The sequence below is a fragment of the Poecile atricapillus genome, chromosome W (assembly GCF_030490865.1).
Source record: "Poecile atricapillus isolate bPoeAtr1 chromosome W, bPoeAtr1.hap1, whole genome shotgun sequence".
In the NCBI taxonomy this organism is placed as follows: Eukaryota; Metazoa; Chordata; class Aves; order Passeriformes; family Paridae; genus Poecile; species Poecile atricapillus.
The window spans coordinates 49,373,118-49,388,995 of record NC_081288.1 but is presented as its reverse complement, the minus strand read 5'-3'; positions in this window follow the sequence as shown (position 1 = coordinate 49,388,995).

Sequence of the window (15,878 nt, the reverse complement as noted above, 5' to 3'; positions counted from 1 at the left end):
AAATTGCTGAAAAAATGAGACATCCATAACTGAAAATTGAATTCCTGCCTTAAGAAGAGATGGTTTTTTTTTTCATGACAGTTTGGATTTTTCTTGGAAATATAAACCACTGCTTTGAATATCCAGCCAGATGACCCATTAATTCCACAAAATTTAATACTATTTTAGTTTATTATCGGTATGCTATATCTTGGCAGATTGAAAATTCGAATTGGAGGAGTTTGGAAGTCTATTTAAATGTGTGATAAAACTTGAGGGAAAGGAGATCACATTTTTCCTCTTATAGTTAAAAAAATAGTTTAGCATCACACACTTTTGAAAGAAAATTGAAAGACTAAGATTTCTCAGATCCAGTTAGTAAAACAATTTTAAATAGCCCACCAATCATGATATATTTGCCATCAAATTAGAGCGTCCCCAACGGAGAGTCTCACAAACTTTAGGATTCTGCCTGTTTGTGAGTCAACTGCTATTGCCTTCCACACAACCACTGCCACAGGTGGTAAGGGTAGAGGTGATGGAGCACAGAGATGTGCATGAGAAATGCAAGTTACAGAATAAGAAACTTGATGATCCTTTAGGAAACATTAACATATAGATGAGTGCATTTAGATCACAGTAAACTGGATTGGAGACAGACAATGCCAGAAACTTCACACTGTAACACAATTAAAGAAAATATGCTTTGGATAAACTGTACATTTTAAATTACTGAAATATATTGTATTATTATTTAAGATAATGCATTATTGCTTCTTTGTAATTTATTATATTATTAGTATTATTCCTCAATTTTCCTGAAGGAGGAATTAAGGCCATAAAGAGGAAGAATTAATTCCTCATCTAGAGGAATTTGAGGGTATTGGAGAAGAGAAAATTATTCTGAAAGAAAAAAGAACTGTCCAAAAAATCCACAAGGTCATTACTAAAAAGGAGTGCTCTAATGATACAGTTAAAGAGATCAAGGACAAAAAGGTAGCTCGGTGTTCCAGTTGCCAGATGTTCAGTAGTAAGGCTGGCTGGATGTAGCAGAATGAAAGAGCTGAACCATTCCACTGTCTGACAGAACTACAAATAGGATGAAGGGTGTACAGTACCACATCTTTTCTTTTTCTCTGGAAATGTCAGACACTGCTAAGGTGTTGGCTAATAAAAGCACCCTATATCGAGACCATCTGAATTCGCAGTGTTGCAGTGGGGAAGAAGCAAGTGGAAGTGCATGGGGAAGAGCAAAGCCCTTTTAGACCTCTCCTTAACCACAAGATCCAGACCCCCTTCAAGGAAAGCAGGTCTTTTCAGTTACTTAGGAAATTCAGATTTGATAAACATGCCTGTTGTGATAAATGTTTGTAGAGCTGGAAATGTGATTTAACCTTATTAGCCCAAAAATGAACATACTGTGTGTTGGATTTGTATGATCAGGTTTTGGTAGAGAGGAGGCTATGGGGCTGGCTTCTATGAGAAATTTCCAGAAGTTTCCTGTGTCTCAGAGGGCCAGTGCCAACTGTCTTGAAGATGGACCCACCACTGGCCTAGAACAAACCCATGAGCATTGGTAGTATCTCTGTGATAATGTAGTTAGCAAGTGGGGGAATACCCAGTGCACATCAGCAACTGCAGCCAGAGAAGGGAGTGAAAGTATGTGAGAAAGACAATTCTCCAGACACTCCCAGGTCAGGGAAGGAGGAGAGGGAGGAGGTGCTTGAGGCACGAGAGCAGAATATCCCTGCCTGTGGCAAAGACCACAGTAAGGCTGCTCCCCTGCAACCCATGGTGGAGCAGAGATCCACGTGCAGCCCATGGAAGATGCCCACACAGAGCAGGTGGATACCCAAAGAAGGGGATGACTCCAAGGGGAGTCTGCACTGGAGCAGGCTCCTGGCAGGACCTGTGGGGGAACCATGCTGGAGCAGATAATGAAAAACTGTAGCCAAAGGAAAGGACCTGCTTGGAGTTTGTGCTGGAGTGTCTCCCATAAGAAGTACAGTCCAGCTGGAGGGGAAGAGGAGTCCTTCATCTGAGGAGGGAAGAGAGGCAGAGACGTGTGACAGACTGCAGCCCCTGTTCCTGCCTGACCAGGGGCTGCTGCACGGGAGTGGGAAGAGAATTCAGGAGTGAAGCTGAGCCTGGGAAGAAGGGAGAAGTGGGAGAAAGATGTTTCAAGTTTTGGTGTTCTTTCTCATTACCTACTCTTGTCCCAAAGGCAAGCTCATTACCTGGTGGCAGTGCCAATTCACACACCCAGGCGAAGTATTTCTATTTGTTATTGTAGTTTGTGTAAAGTAGGGAGCTAGGTGGTAACTCAGAAAAACACAGATCTCAAATTATCAAAAATTTACACTATTTATGCATTAATACAGGCAAATTTATACACTTATACAGGCAAATCAATCACACAGGGCAAATACCCCTGCTGCTGAGGGGACATGAAGGGCATTTGAGGGGGAGGTAGGTGTCGTTCTAATTGGGAACGGCAGAAAGAACGACACGGACTCTCAAAGGAGTCAGAACAGGAGAGAATCTCTAGTTTATTGTTACAGTCATGTTATATAGACTAGTTCGTCGAAAGTACAGAAAGGAAACTCTTATTGGTTAGTAAAGTACTACATTACCATCATTGGTCAGTGGGGTTTACCACCCCCTGACCTTCTCCTGCAAGGAAAACACGGGAACAGACAAACAGCACCTGCAGGCTGTTTTCTGTCTTTGAGGATTGTTTTGAATCCTCCCATGAATTTCCCAGGCTAGCTTCTCAGGCAGGGCTGGCAGGCCATGGGGCCTGCAGCTTGCTCCAGAGCTAGCCTCCACAACTCACCCTTTTGATTTAGGAAAAAAATAAAAAATGTACAGTGTTTGTAACATCCTGCTGGGCCCTTGCAGGAGGGAGAACAAACACGGCACAAGTGGTTTTTTTACTAGATATTGGAATGGACACTAATTTGGAATTTTGGTTTATGATTTTGATGTTTAAAGATTGTTTTCCTTGCAAGGATTTGACGGTTGAGTCAAATATCCTTAACTCAGTGAACTAATACAAAACATTGTTAGTTTGTTCAAACTGACAGTCTAACTTGTCAATATAGTAGTTTAAAAGAACACTAAAGTGGTACAAAGTGAGCAAATTTGGGTTTCGCAGGGATTGCAGGACTTTGGCGGGGTTCACCCCCTGCAAGGCGGGGGGGAACGCGTGCTGGCCGGGGCACTGCTCGAGCCCCGGCACTGTCTCGCGGGGCGGCTCGGGTTCGCAGAAGAACCTGGCAGCGCAAGGCTGGCAGAACTCGGTTCGGCGCCTGTAGCACGGTCCGCGCGCGCGTGGGCCACACTGACGGGCGCGAGGGGGAGCGAAGTTCGCTCCCCGTCCTCCCCACCGCTTCCCCGCTGAAGCGCGGGCGAGCGCGGGGCAGCGGGGATGTTGTGTAGGTCCCGCGGCTCCGCGCCGACCCTCGCGGCTCGCTCCGCGCGGGGCGCACACGCGCGGGGGGAGCAGGGGCGTCCGCGCTGCTTCCCGCGGCACAGAAGGAGCTCACAGGGCGCGCGCGCGTGAGCGAAAGGGGGGCTTGGGCTCTCCCCCCCCTCCCCCGCCGCTTTTTGGCCGGCACTTTGGATGGGTGTGTGGGGGGGGAATGCTCGCCACGGCTCCGGCCCCGGCTCCAGATCCGGGCTTCGGCTCGGCTTTTAGGGGGTTTTTGCAGCCGACCGGAGTTAGGGGGCCCGGCTGGCCGCCCGGCCCGCGGCCAGTGGCGGCGGGCGGCGTCCTGAGTTAGCTTTTTCTTCCTTCTTTTCCACCTTTTCTCTCGTTTTTTTCTCGCCGCTGCTGCTGCCGCTGTGGGGACTCGGGGCACCGGCGGAGGCTCCACGGCGGCCGCTGGCAGCAGTGCTCGCAGCGCTGGTCCTTGAGGGGCCGGCGGAGGCTCCGCGAAGGGCGCAGGCAGAGGGGGTTCTCGCGGCGCTGACGATGGCGGCGCCTGGGGGTGCGGTGAAGGCAGAGCTGCGCGATTTCTGCTCTTTTGTTGTTTTTCTGCTGGTAAAACTTGCGCGCCGAGCTTTGCGGATGACGGGCGCTCAAATTTTTCTGGAGAGGGAGATCTCTGGCTCACGGACTGCTCCTGCCCGCTGCTAAAGTTTTTTAAGGGTCCGGGCAGAGCTGAAGGACCGCCACACAGCTCGGTTTCACTGTTTTTAGGCTGGCACTGTTTCAGTGCCTTAAAAATCACTCCCCAAGTTGCTGCTAAGCTGCACGCACTGGTATCTCCCGCAGCCAGCCTAGTCCACAGGTGGTCTCCCACTGACCACCAAATCTCAAGGTTAAACACATCATTCACAGTTATAGCAAACTCCTGCGCTTTCACCCAGTGGAACAAAGCGCGTATATCTTCTTCAGGAATACAGAGTCCCATGCTCAGCAAGGCGTCTTGCCATGCAAAGCTGACAAGTTGCTCATCAGCTAAATCACAGTTCTCCATTATGAAAACTTTTTTTATCTTGGCGGCTCTGCGAATGCAATTATGCAAACGCTATCGGCTTGGACCCGGGATTTCAAGCTCTGCTTCACCAAGATAGGCCGTTCCAAGCCCGCTCTCTGGCAGGCTTCACTATCCCGTTGGTTAGAAACCAGCTTCCTCTTGGAAAGCCCGGGAGAATTCCACTTTCCCCTCTAGGGGGAAGGGCTGATGTTTTTCCCGCTCGCTGCTTACCCTCAAGGGATTAGCAGATGTCTTCACGTAGGTTGCTTTCTGACCTCGGGGTCGGCTGCACATCACGTCAGGTTACCAGACCTCGGAGGGTCTGTCCGTCATCACGCGGGGTCACCAGATGTCGTTCTAATTGGGAACGGCGGAAAGAACGACACGGACTCTCAAAGGAGTCAGAACAGGAGAGAATCTCTAGTTTATTGTTACAGTCATATCATATAGACTAGTTCGTCGAAAGTACAGAAAGGAAACTCTTATTGGTTAGTAAAGTGCTACATTACCATCATTGGTCAGTGGGGTTTCCCACCCCCTGACCTTCTCCTGCAAGGAAAACACGGGAATCAGAAAACAGCACCTGCAGGCTGTTTTCTGTCTTTGAGGATTGTTTTGAATCCTCCCATGAATTTCCCAGGCTAGCTTCTCAGGCAGGGCTGGCAGGCCATGGGGCCTGCAGCTTGCTCCAGAGCTAGCCTCCACAGGTAGGTACTCCTCGTGTCGCTGAGGAGCCATGAGGGTGTCTGAGGCACCCTCTCAGACATACAGGTACCCTGCATGTAACAGGGGGTGACAGATGCCCTGTGTGCCACAGAGGGGACATGAGGATCACTGATGGGAGTGCTGTTTTGCCGCATGTCTCTGAAGGACGTGAGGGTCGCTGAGGTAGTTGCGGACGCGCCCTGAGGGACACGGGGGGGATCTCTGCCGGGTGGATGGGTCAGCGTCACGCCATTCCCCTCTGCCACACCGATCCCCTATGCCACGCCACTGGGAACTCAAAGTTGTTTTTGTGCCTTTGTGCTGTCTCAGCTGGCAGCCTGCGTGGGGTGACCGCCCCGTTAGTGGGGAGTGCCCCAGAACTGGAGAGAAGGAGCCTCCGAAGCATTTAGGGACCCTGGCTTCCCTGTAAGTCAAGGCCAGTGCTCAGGAGTCCCGGGCACTTTGCAATCCAGGCAGCTGCCTGAGCTCCCTGTAAGCAGGGGGCAGCCTCTTTGGCCGCTGCTTTCCATGCCCGGTTTCATCCTCCCTGAGGACCTGGTTCCTGGCACCGCATGGGAACAGGTTCTGCCCCGGACCTCGCTGTGGTGAGTCAAGCTGAAGTTGGAGGGTTTTGTGGAGCTGGGGGGTCTGTAGGTGGTGCTTGAGGATCTACCTGTGGGGCTGTTGGGTCGCGATTCCCTTCAAGTGCAGGAACTGGAGCTTTTCAGGCCTGCTTGTGTCGTCGTCCATTGCCAAGGAGCCGTGGGACGCTGAGGCAAGAATGAGGAGAGCACTTTTGACTAACGTTCTAATATCCATATGGTTTAAATACTATAATTTCTTATGTAATCACAGTTTTTTGCATTGTGGTTTTATATTTCTAATTTCCTCTTCCTCTCCTTTTCAAGAGAGTATTCTGTGAAGTAAGATGCCTGAGGATAGAAAGTATAATTTCAGAGAATTTAAAACCTACTTCAAACCTACTTCAAGTTTTGAGCCAAATGCAAATGAGAAATTACAAGGAAACCTGTCTTCCAGTCAACCAGGTGTTCAATTAAAAAGAGGGTTACCAAGATAAATGTGTGTGCTTGTGTATCTGTGTATATATAAAAATATACATATATTTTAGTATTTGAAAACCAGTAACTAACAATTAATAAGGCTGCTTTACAGTTTTGTAATACTAACTGAAGTTCAAAACCAGAAAATATTTTAGGAGTGTCTAAGCCTTGTGAAGAAGCCAAATATTTTTCTGGTACTTTGGTTGCCCTAATGAACTGGAAAGTACTGAGGTTTATTTAAATAATTTGTGACCTGCAATTGCAATTATTAACCAGAATAAAGTGTGCATAAAGCAAGTTTCAAGGGATTGAGCCTGTCTGAAATGGAAAGGAAATTTTTTTACTTAAGACTTTGGCTTAGTGATGTTTAAAATGTATTTATCTCTACACACAGACATTAAATGACCCATGAATGAAGTTTGATTTTCATACTGAAGGTGGAGGAGGATCTTGCTGTGCTAGTCATGCACTCCACACTATCTTGTATTGCCCGAGGAGGTAGGTGTCAGTTGCATACATACTCTTGAACATCCAGCTATGAATCACTTAAATGATCAAAATTATTAACCTCAACATTTAAATGTCTAATGGCTCAAGACTTTTTTAAAGCCAATAAGTGTTTAAAGTACTTTCACAAAGTGGCTGTCTCATTCTTTAGGCATTATTCTGTTGCAGTGGGGAACAAAGAGACCCCCTTCTGCATCCAAAGGAGATTGCTTTGTTGTAGAAATCACCCCCTTTTAATACCTTTAATCTCAACCAGGCAAAACCAAAATTTAACAGAAGAAGGGCACCCTTTGGCTGGCTCAGCTGCAGTCTGCTGTCCATGAGTCATATCTCTCACCCCCCCAAACAACTGTCCAGCCTGCAGCTGTGCCTTCCCACAGGGCCTTCTGGTGAATATAAGCCGTAACAACTTTAACAATTACAATGCCATATCCCACATTATTTTTTTAACAGATCTCCCAAACAGCAGGTGGACTGGTAAATGGGAAAGCAGTTTGTATTTGCCAGGATGGTAACAAAACTCAGTTTTCTAAAGGAACTGTCAGGTGTGGTTATGTGACAGCACTTCTGAGGGATTCAGGGGCCCAATACAATATGTGTTAAAGAGCAGCCTCCTCCAGTACTTGCATCTCAATGCTCAGGAAAACAGGTAACCAAAGTTTGATGCAAAGAGGCAGTATCGAGGAGCTGGAAGCAAGATGGACTTGACACTAAGTACTTGACATTGTACTTGACATTGCATCTGGAATACTGTGTCCAGATTTGAGCCCCACAAGTGAAGAAGGACAACTACAAACTAGTGCAATTTCAGTGGAGGCTCTAACCTCTTGGAAGCTGGAGCACTCACCCAGAGAGACTGAGATTCTTGTCTTGTTCAGCATGAAAAGAGGCATCTTCAGGGACACATAACAGCAGTCTGCTAGTACGTAGGTGGATGTTATTAAGAAGAGAGGACCAGAAACCACAAGCCTACTGAAGCAGGAAAACAAGACACTGGTCATAAATTACAGCAACAAAAGTACAAATGGGTATTAGAACAAAAAGAAATCACTATGATGATAATTAAGCAATGTGACAGTGTCCTGGGAGATTGTTCTTGGAGTTTACAAAAACTGATTAGTCCGGTCTAAATTCAAGTTTGATTCTGCTTTGATCAGACAGATGTACTGGAGTACTCCCATGTTGCCTTCCAAAAATAATGACTGTGATTTTGAAATTGAAAATCTATTTACACGTAACCTAAAAGTAACCCTAGAAATGGGTGACAGATTTCAAATGTCATTTAGAAAATCGGGAGATTAAGTTCCCTGTAAGTCATCACCTATTAATCCATGTCCAGACTTCTGCTAATGACATTCTGCACTGCTTTTGTCTGCATTATCTTGGTTCATGCTTTGGAAAAAGGAGTCAAGATCTCCTAATGCTAACAGGCGTGCATTCCAAATAGATGTGTTCATTAAACTGAGAGTGCTTGGCCACTTACAGCATCAGGTTAGGAGTAACATCATTTTAATACTGTTTATTTTTTTTTTATATGCTATGGTTCATATGCTGTTTATATGTTCATATGTACCTCAGTTATCCCAAATTAAGAGGGCAGAAGAGTTGAGTTTGTCTTTGCTTGGTTTCTGAAATTTTCTTTCTTGAGGAAAAAAGAAAAAAAAAAAAAATCAGAGCATAAAAGGAGCCACTTATTTTTCTTCTGCCCCTACAGAGAGTATTTCATTCCTTTATTTGTGCAGAGATGTGAGGGTGGAGAGAGAACTGAGATCTTAACTGGGGCAGTGATTTTGAGGAGAATGGGAATTAGCCAATATTTTGAACAGAGATAATGTTTCAGTGTATAATTAAAACAAACTTTCAGCTACAGTAGAGCATAAATGGGAGTTTTTATTAATTTGTTTGTTTCTTGTGGGGTGTTTTTGTTGGGTTTGTTGTTTTGTTTTTTTCAGCTTAGTTCTGTTCATTTGTTGGTTGCTATTTAAATCTCCTGGTTCTATTTTTGCTTTAATTTCAAGTTCATGCAAAATTAACATGCTGGGTTTTTGCATCCAAAAACTTTTTAATTTGGGTTAGAATTTAATTTTTTGAATGTAAAGATGAAAGTAATTTCACCCAAGAACTGACACATTTCAAACTTGTTCATACAACAGTGGTAGAGAAGAGCATAAGTGAAAATGGACTTTAAGAGTTTGTAATTAGTAACAACTTCATGGCTGGGTTTGTCACTGGAAAGCTTGATCAGGAACTATGCTATTTTGCAGTTCAGTTTCAGGTGTTAATGGCAATGAAGTTGAGTGTAGATAACTAAAGTCTTTAACAAAAAGTCATTAACAGATGCTAAATTGTTCAGGCTGAACCTTTGTGAATGAATGCCAGCTTTAAACAGAAAAGAGTTCAGTCTTCCCCTTCTTAACTTTTCTAGCTATTTCTGAGATAAAAATTTAAATTGCTTGGACACAGCTTCCTAAAGTATAAAAACACACCTCACAGTCAAAGAAACAGAAAATGTCTTCAATGAAGCAAATTCTTAAAAATCAATCTTTAAGTTTTTAGCGCAAATATTTCTCAGCAATTTCCCACCATTAGTGCTCAGTTGTTGAAATAAAGAAGACCAGCTAATGCAAGAGCAAAACTACTCAGTTTAGAAAATACAGTGTAGGGGACAATGAGTTATGGGAAATATTTGTCATTTTTCAAAGAATTATTTTTGACTGTGTGGTCAGATGCTGCTGATTTATTAACCAAAACGATTAACTCCTCAAATGTAAGGAACTTAAGTAGCATGATAGGCTAAACAAAACTTGATGAATACTAAGGTGAATTCCAACACTGATGCAAGATCAGCAAATACAAATGCTGTCATCCTGTGTGGTAAATGATCAGAACTGTATAGTGTTGCTTGAAGATGGTGAAAAATTGATGAGACTGGTTGAGAAAAACATGAACTGTGCCTCTTCGTTATCCTGCATCTGGCTGGATTAGGGCCTAACAACTGACTGTTGTCTGGAGTGAGGTGGAGGTCTCAAGCCTGGTGCTGTTTCAGCGAGACACAGAATAGCACCTGGCCTCTGTACCAGCTAATAGCCACATACACTTCAGTGAGAAAAACAAGCCTAGTTATGAATCTGCTTCATTAAGGAGATAAGGATGAACTTAGAGACCTTCTGATGAAGGCCTAACAGCCTTTACTGCCACCTCAGTAGTGGAGGGCCAAAGCATTTATTCTACCTTACTTGTCAACTATAGATTCTGACCAAAGTAACTGATATCCTCATTAGGCTTCTTTAACAGGTTCACTTGCAGACTTTCAGGATTCAAATGAAGGAGAACATGGATGTGTAATGCATGTATGGCTAAAGTCACCAAACTCCACTTATAACATGTAATTATTTCACTCCTTTGGGAAAGGCCAAAATTTATAGTATGAAAGGGGAGTTTCAGGGTTGAAAAGGTGAGCAGGGGGAAAAACTGCTCTGGAAGGGGAGGGCATCTCTGCGTGCTCAGTATGTGTCAATAGGCTGTGTCTTTTGTCCTGTCCAACAGAAACACCCTGCAAGGGCATTGGAGCACACAGGGAAATTAATTTATATACATATGGAGCTGTTGGAATCTCTCTTGCTATACTTTCTGTTGTAACACACAGCAACACTTTGTACTTAGTGTGTTTATCACCAGCAATCCTGAACCTGCTTTCCTGTTGTTTCAATAAGCTCTACTAGTCATGAATCTAGATCATGCAAAGTCCTTGTTGAACATGACCATATGTATAGTACTGGACTGGTAAACTGCAATGTTTGTGCATCTGTGCTCATGCAAGTTTTTCTTTTGAACTCAACCAGATTCACAGTGTTTAAATTGACCATAATCAGAAATTAGGCTCAGCAGCACCCAGTTCCCCTGATCTCTTAGGATCAGCTGAAGTGCAAGGGGGTTAATTTTCTGCTAAATTCTTATAACCTTAATGAAACACTCTGAAGCTTTTCATCTTTCTTATCAGAAAGCTGTTGAACACATTATTTGACAGAATTTACCAGCATCCTTAATAATGACAAAAGCTTTTCCAACTTTTCAAGTTTCATGCATATTTTATATGTGACAGTCTGAGAAGCAATAACTGTTGTCCTCATTTCATTCAGATACCAAATGTGAATGTCATACCTGTTTATATTTTTAAGTTTTATCTGATCTTACCTAGGTTCTTATGTGACTACTCCTTGTTGAGTTTTAGTTTATAATCTGTTGTTGATGTTACTTCTAATGACCAGATTGTGTAATAACAGGATATTCCCCAGTTTCTGTGTTTAACTTGAGCCTTTCTTTGAATGTACTGATATGAAATGATGCATCCTCTGTTCATATTTCATTAAGTAAACAAACCCATATTCTTAGGATTTCTTTTTTTTAAAATGTTTTTATGCTTTCACAACATGGCACACTGTGTCTTTGTATAATTTTAAGAACATAAATTTTATGTTTGTATTTACACTCATTACTCTCATTTCCCTTTTTTTTCCCACATTTTACCATTGGGTGAAAAAAAAAAATTCTCCAGGAAGTCTCATTCTTTTCAAATTCATCACCAAGTGCTCTTTTCTGTCACAGTGCAGTGCAAACCAAAATAAACAGCAGGAGCACATAATTCTTTTTTTATACTTCTGTGCTGTTAGCAGTTGTTTTTTGAAGTGTTTTTCCTTGTTTGGAAAATCTGTGACACTAATAAAGTATTACACTACATATGACTGTACTGTGAGCTATGAATCCCACTGAAACAGAGAGATAAAAGCCAAATGAGTATGTTTAAACAAGAACATATCTGAATATTTCTAGAAATTATTTAAAGTGTATTTGAGATAGAAACATGATGACTCATCTCTTTAAAATAAAGACAGAGTCCGAGGCATGTTCTTCTGTAAATTGTTGGCCAGAATTGTTGAAGTCAGGCATGATGCTTTTTTGTCTTTTCTTTCATTCAGGGTGAAGAGAGGGAAAAAAAGTAGCAATGTTAGGTATTAAATGTTAATTTAATGAGAAGGGGAGCTTTCAGAAGAGATAGATGTGTGTATTTGTGGGTCAGCAAACACCGAAAGTGTCACAAAGACACTAGGCAGTCATGTACCATTGATCTGGAATTTCTTCTACAATCTGACTCCAGGGTAATTTTGCTCCCTCTTTTACCTTTACAAAGTCTAGCTATATATGTATAGTATCTACTCTAAAATTAATGTGGTGTTTTCTTTCGAGTTGGTTCAAAGATATTATTTCCTTAATAGCATAAATTTGTAACTGTATTTTGAGTTTCCAACACACAACCTAAAGACCAGTTTTGCTAGTCAGGAGGTAGCTGGTTAGCCCTTTCATCAAATATTGTTTCCAAGCATAAATGGAGGACTTTTTTTAATAAGGTTCCCACATTCTCTAGTTTTAATTCAGCCTATTATAAAGGGTATTTTTAATTATGTGCTATTATATTTATACCAGCATACCTAAGCAGTAATAAAGATGAAACTATTGTATAGACAATGTGCTAAAATTAGTTAGCTTATAAATAGTATTTGTTTTAAAATGTTTAACCATTGCTGAGGATTGCATTTCCATAATGTCTCAGAGGCAACATTATGTGAACACTGTACTCATATCCCAAGCAGGCAAAATAATCTCCCAATGACAATACCTGCTTCGATGTCCCATTGATGCTATTATCCCAGTTTGACCAGGAAACGTTATAAAAGATCAAACCAAAGAAACAGAAGACTACTCATAACAACAAAATAAATACTATATATTATTAGCCAATTGATAAGTAAAATGTGTGCAAATGTGTTTCTGTAGTGGTGTGTTTACATCAAGTAAGATGTAAAGATATAAAGTAAGATGGAGAGGCGGGTTCTTTTTAGCTGCAAGTTAATTTTTCCTCCAAGAGTCACTATCAGATCCAGCACTGAGAAACTGAACATATAAGGAAATTCCAAAAAAATAGAATTTTTTTCTTGTAAAAGTCTCATACAACATTCAGATTTTATGACATTTCAAATAAAAGTTTATATTTCTTTTTAAAGTTGAAAATATTTTTGCGGTGGAAAATATGTCCCACGTAATAACAATTTTAAACCGTTCAAGAACTGCATTTTTCATTACCACGCAAATAATTGTAAAAATAAGGCATCTTTTCATGAATTTTCATAAATTTTGCTGTTGATATTTAAATGGTAGTTTAGCAGTTTTTGCAAATGCTACTCTGAAGTGCATAATAAATTTTGTAAGAGATAGAAGTGCTTTGGTGGTAACTGGGAGACTCAACATTTTTGAACTGATTTGTGTTTCTTTATTCATGGGATGATTACAGCATGCATGGTGTCTGATTCACTGGTGTTTCTTACCTGTATGTCAGAAATCAGTTTTCAACAGAGTTGATTTCACTTTTGCAGACCACATACATAGTAAAACCTTGGTTCACTGCCAAGACAATGCCAGTTTTTTTCAGGAATTGTTGCTCTAAATAGGCATATTGATTTCAGAGGTATTTAAGAGGCATAGAACATTTATCCTTGATCAAACCAGTAGCTTAAATTTAATTACTGTCTTCCTGCTGAAAATGTATAACCTAAAAGTTAAATATCCTATCTTCCTCTTTTCTTTTTTTGTTAAATGTGCTCAATACCGTTGAACCCATCTTCTGCATGTTTGATCTGTAAACAGATGAATAAAATACTTAATAAATCACTAGTGACAGGTTGAAGAGAAACCTGCAGTTGTTATTAGCTGAATGCTAAATTAACATGGTTAAACATATAAAAGGAATTTGTTAATGAGGTTTTATTGTTGCTCTGACCTGCTTGTAAGCTTTGCCATTCATTTGTAAATTTTAATAAAAATGTAGCACTGGCTATGTCACATTAAAATCAAAACAATCAAACTGCAGTCAGTTTACCTTTTTTGCTGGTGTTTACCTGGTTTGTATGCTCTTCTTTCTTTCTTAAGTGAAGCTAAACTTCAAAACTTACGTGTGTCTTTGGAGACACAGCAACTTCTGCTGCTGCGAACAGGCAGAAGGGGATTTAGTCCCAGTTTTAATTACCTAAAGTTGGCACACCCTACAGGGTACAATGCCCAGGTTCCCATTTCACTAAATGGAGATAAAGACACAACTCAGTCACACAGGTCCAGCCCCAATCTTTCCATAAAGATGCAAGTCTTTTGCTCCTCCTGTCTTTTTTTCTCCAGTTCTGCACAAATGTCTCAGATATCATGAGGGCATTTCACAAACCTTTAGATGATAGCATTTGGACAAAGATTCAACGTAATTTAAGGAGAGCTTGAGCATTGGGTGAACGTGCTCCTCAAATAACCTCACATAAACACCTCAGTTTTATGTCATTCATATGAACCAATTCTCTCTTGAGGTCAAAGCTGTTTCGCCTTGGATTTCAGTTCTAAAACTCCAAGATGTGTTTTATCATGAGGTCTGTCAGCTGAGAACGAGTTATAAAAATATTTTTGTGCCGAAATTTCTGTTCAAAGAAATAGTGGCAGGTAAAGATCATCTTGCCCAAAGATCAATTACTTTTCAAGATTTGTAGGTTTTTTCATATTTTGAATACTGGAAAAAAGAATCTGCATTTTTTTCAGACATCATTTAAATCCTAATTGATCCTATTTATCTTCTGCTTTTTTGAATATGGGCAAGTGGGATAGGAGAGAGCAAGTAATTTCTTGATTAGAAAAATGACCTGCAAACACCACATCAAACAGGTACCTGCACTACCACCTCTACAGAGTGTTCTAATGATAGGACATCAAGTGAGAAAGTAAAATTTATTGTGATCAATGTCCACAAAATCTTAAAGGCAGAGATATTCTCACTGAACTTTCTTATCAAAGCATTAACTTTCCAAACTTCATTCCTTATTAACACACCATGTTCCTGGGTAGTTCCAAGGCAAGGGAGCTGGGGATGTTTAGCCTGGAGAAAAGGAGACTCAGGGGTGACCTTATCACTCTCTACAACTTCTTGAAGGGTGGTTGTAGTCAGCGGGGGGTTGGTCTCTTTCTCCAGGCAGCAACTGACAGAATGAGAGGACACAGTCTCATGCTGCATCAAGGGAAATTTAGGTTGGACATTAGGAAAAGGTTCTTCATGGAAAGAGTGATAAAGTACTGGAATGGTCTGTCCGGGGAGGTGGTGGAGTCACCATCCCTGGATGTGTTTAAAAAAAGACTGGATATGGCACTCAGTGCCATGGTCTAGTTGAGGTGTTAGGGCATGGGTTGGACTCGATGGTTGTGAAGGTCTCTTCCAACCTAGTCCTTCTGTGAATTCTGTGAAGACGGGTTCTTTGACTAATGTTGAAAAGTGTTTCAGCATTGGACAGAATCTCTGCAAGTTGCATTCACATTCTTCTGTATTATCTGCCTCATATTTTCCTTCTTCTGACTAGAAATCCACTTCAAACACATCTCATACAAATATTTCTTTACTGATGTTAAGTCGCAACCAGCTATTTAACAAGTTATTGCAGTTACAGGATTAAATCATGTTTCACATATCCAGAAAGATGCCTCTTTTGAAAGTTGACATAAAGCTTCTCATATGTAACCTCCTTGTATTACAGGGGAAAATAGGCTTTGAAAACTGAAAAAGAAATTTTTGAATAGAGGCAGTAATGAAGCATGTCGTTCTTTGACTGTCCATTTCATATCTGAATTGTGATGTTACATTTTCCTGTGTCAAGTTTCTTACATTCTTCTATTACAGCATTTTAAGCTATCTTCTGTATTCCTTTCTGGGATTCTGCCAGTTTTGTATGCAGTAATTTGGCCAGGCAATAAGAAGTGCTGATTGCCTGTCTGTTCTCTGCTCTTGGCCTCTGTGTAAACTCCACAAAACACTTCACCTCACAGCAGCTGATAAGTCAAACCAATGACTGTGACCTTGTACAGGCTCTGTGGAAATTCAGTATTTTACAGTCTTGCTTCTCTGACTGATCTTGTAAATGTTCAGTAGCTCTCCAAATTTTGAGGGGGAGAAAAGGAATGGAGCAAATGGACAAAAATGTATCTTTATATTCTGATACATAATAATTATGGGTGCATAAGTTTTATTTTCTTTGAATCGAAGACCTAATCTTACAAAGTCAAATTT